This window comes from Macaca mulatta, chromosome X, assembly GCF_049350105.2.
Source record: "Macaca mulatta isolate MMU2019108-1 chromosome X, T2T-MMU8v2.0, whole genome shotgun sequence".
Lineage (NCBI taxonomy): Eukaryota > Metazoa > Chordata > Mammalia > Primates > Cercopithecidae > Macaca > Macaca mulatta.
The window spans coordinates 3180651-3183921 of NC_133426.1; the positions used below are offsets into that span (position 1 = coordinate 3180651).

General features: G+C 42.4%; 1 non-coding gene across 1 annotated transcript; it reads left to right on the top strand.

Moving 5' to 3' along the window:
* Positions 1–1764: 1764 nt before the first annotated feature.
* LOC114675169 (U6 spliceosomal RNA) lies at positions 1765–1869 on the top strand. The gene has a single exon (XR_003726265.1). It is a non-coding gene; the product is annotated as a U6 spliceosomal RNA (small nuclear RNA).
* The last annotated feature ends 1402 nt before the right edge of the window (positions 1870–3271 follow it).

Below are 3271 nucleotides of genomic sequence, written 5' to 3' on the forward strand. Positions count from 1 at the left end.
CTCACCAGCGCCATGACAGTTTACAGAGGCCATGACAATGTCAGGATATTAATCTATATGGTCTAAAAGGGGAGGAACCCTGAGTTCCCGGAATTGCCCACCCCTTTCCCAGAAAACTCGTGAATAATCTACTCCTTATTCAGCATAAAATCAAGAAATAACTGTAAAAATGGGCAACCAGTAGCCATTGGGGCTGCTCTGCCTGTGAAGTAGCCATTCTTTTACTTCTTTACTTTTGTAATAAACTTGTTTTCACTTTATGGACTCACCTCCAATTCTTTCTTGCACGAGATCCAAGAACCCTCTCTTGGGGTCTGAATCAGGACCCCCTTCCCGGTAACAAAGTTACAAACAAAGGAAATCCTATCTAAAACAGATACAGTCATGCACCGCCACAGAATGTATGGCCAATGATGGACGGCATATAAAATGATGGTGCCACAAGATTATAATGGAGCTGAAAAATTCCTGTTGCCTAGTGATTTTTGTTACAATTGCCTACTGTATTCAGTATAGGAACATGCCGTACAGGTTTGTAGCATAGGAGCAACAGGCTACACCATATAGCCTAGGTGTGTAGTAGGCTAGACCATCTAGGTTTGTGTAAGTGCACTGTAGGATGTTTGCACAACAACAACATCACCCAGTGATACATTTCTCAGAATGTATCCCCATCATTAAGCAACGAGTGACTGTAAGTCTATTTCACTGTGTGTAACTTCCCCTACTGTAAGGGAACTCCCCTCAGAAACCCAAGCTCACCTTGGTCCAGACCCACAATGCAGCAATTTAGGAAGAGTATGCTTCCCTGAGCAAGCACTTTAGCTCAAACCAGCCACCACTTGCTCACTGGCTTTCCACTACCTTCACATCAGTTTTAGCCTCACAGAATCAATAGTGAGCTTCTTTTCCATGTTGGAATTAATTATAAATATAGGAGTGGGAGTTTCCACATTTCCATGAGGTAATCTATTTGCTAGTTAAGGACCTATATCCATTACCTATTGCTGTGTAACAAACACCCCAACACTTAGTAGCTAAAGACAATCACCATTTTATTTGTGCATCACTCTTTGGGTCACAAATTTCAGACTGAGCTCAGCTGGATGGTTCTTCTGTGGGTCTCCCTGAAGGTGCCTTATGTGGTCCCAGTCCTCTGACAGTTTGACTGAAAATGGATGGTGTAAGCTGGGAGTGTATTCACATAGCTGGCCATTGGTGCTGGCTGTCAGCTGAATCTTTCTCATGGTGACTCATCTCAAAAAGGCTACCCTGGCTTCTTTATATGGAGTGGCCTCAGTACTCTAGGCTGACAGACAAGACTGCCCAACAGACGTGTTCATGAATGTACCTTAGACCATCCAGTCTCATCAAGCTGCCAGATAATGGAAGCTGCCTGAAAGACCCCAGGCAAGACCAACAGAAGAACTGCCCAACTGAACCCAGTCCAAGTTATTGATTCACAGACATATGAGCAAATACAATGTTTGTGATATTGAGGCACTAAGCTTGTAGGTGATTTTATATTAAAAAAAAATAGGTAACAGATCCTGAAATTCATACCTGAAGTGGGTGGGGGGTTGCTCTCATACAAAAGCTTAAAACATGCTTCATTGGCTTTGAAACTGAGTGGTGAATGAAGGTTGGGAAAATAGTAAGGTAACTGCTACCAAAGGCTAGAAAAAAATGGCAACCAGTGGTATGTTGTGTTGGAAGAGCAAAACTGTAGCCTGCAGTGACTTGGAAGATAAAAATGTACCTAATGTGCTCACTTTGGCAGCATATATACTAAAATTGGAATGATACAGATAAGATTAGCAAGGCCCATGCAAGGATGACAGGTAAATTCGTGAAGCATTTCATTATTAAACACACACACACACACACACACACACACACGTAAATAAAGTCAAAAAAGAAAAGAAATGTACCTAATAAACTCAGACTTAGAGGAAGCAGGGTTTTGTTGTTGAACATTCGCACTATTGACATTTGGGGACAGAAAATTATTTGTCATGGAAGCTGCCATGTGCATTGCAAAATTCTCAGCATCATTCTGGGCCTCTGCTTGGTAGACCTCAGAAGCACCCATTGAGTACAGGCTGAATTTTTGTCCCATATAACAGTGAGTATATAACATAGATTTTTTTTAACCCGCTGCATTTTGGGATTCTTTGTTATGTGCCAATAGCTGACTGACACAGCCTCTTATAACAGAAACAGAGAATTTGCTCATGCATGTTTCTTTTCTTCCTTCAATGGTTCATTCTGTAAATATTTGCAGTGCATTCCTTGAGCCAAATAATATCTGAATTTGGGGATAAATACACATGAAGTGATAGACCCTGACCTGCTGAGGCTCCTTTGGAAGCACTGAGGTGAGAACAGCATCTTAGCCAGTAAGAAGTTTTCTTCTGGGGAAGGGAGAGGGGGCAGGGACTTCTAGGCAGAGAATGCAATACTCCTTCATTTGCCATTTATGCAACAACTAATTGTAGAGCTGCTAGTGTGTGCCAAGCTCTGGAGATGGGGAAGAGGATAAGACAGACAAGAGTCATGCTTTCATGGTGGTTACAAGTCAACAAGAAGACGAATGACATAATTTTATATCCCTATAAGAGGAAATACACAGCTGGGTGTGCAGGCACATGACTGTAGTCCCAGCTACTCAGGGAAACTGAGACTGGAAGATTACTAGAGCCTGGGAAGTCGAGGCTGCAATGAGCTGTGATTGTGCCACTGCACTGCAGCCTGGGCAATTATGGAGGTTGAAAACTGATCTGCTATCTACAACTGGAGACCCAGGAGAGCCGGTGGTGTAGATTCCAGTGTAAATTTCAGTTGGAGTCTGAAATACATTAATATTTTGTATTTCGTTAATATAAGGGAGATTTTATTTTTAATACAAGACTAGACAGACCATGTCAAAGGAAGAGAGTCCACGTGGCAGAGGGGAAGTCATCAGGGAGCAATTTAACAGCTGCCTGCACACTATTTTCCTCTCTGTGTTCATGCATTTGGAGAGTATGTCTATGGTTAAGGAATTACATCATCTCTAATCTTAACCTATGGTATTGACTATAAACAGGCTCCCTGTAAGCTTCGGTTATGTGAATGTTAATTTCTGCAGTGGAAGCAAATTTTAAAAATGAAAGCTCAAACTGCGGCTCCCTTCTGGGCACCACGTGTCTGGAACGACCATTCTGAAAATGGGTTACCTCATGTGTGGCTTAGGCTGGCGTTTCAGCAGCTTTGAGGCGTGGTCCATCAG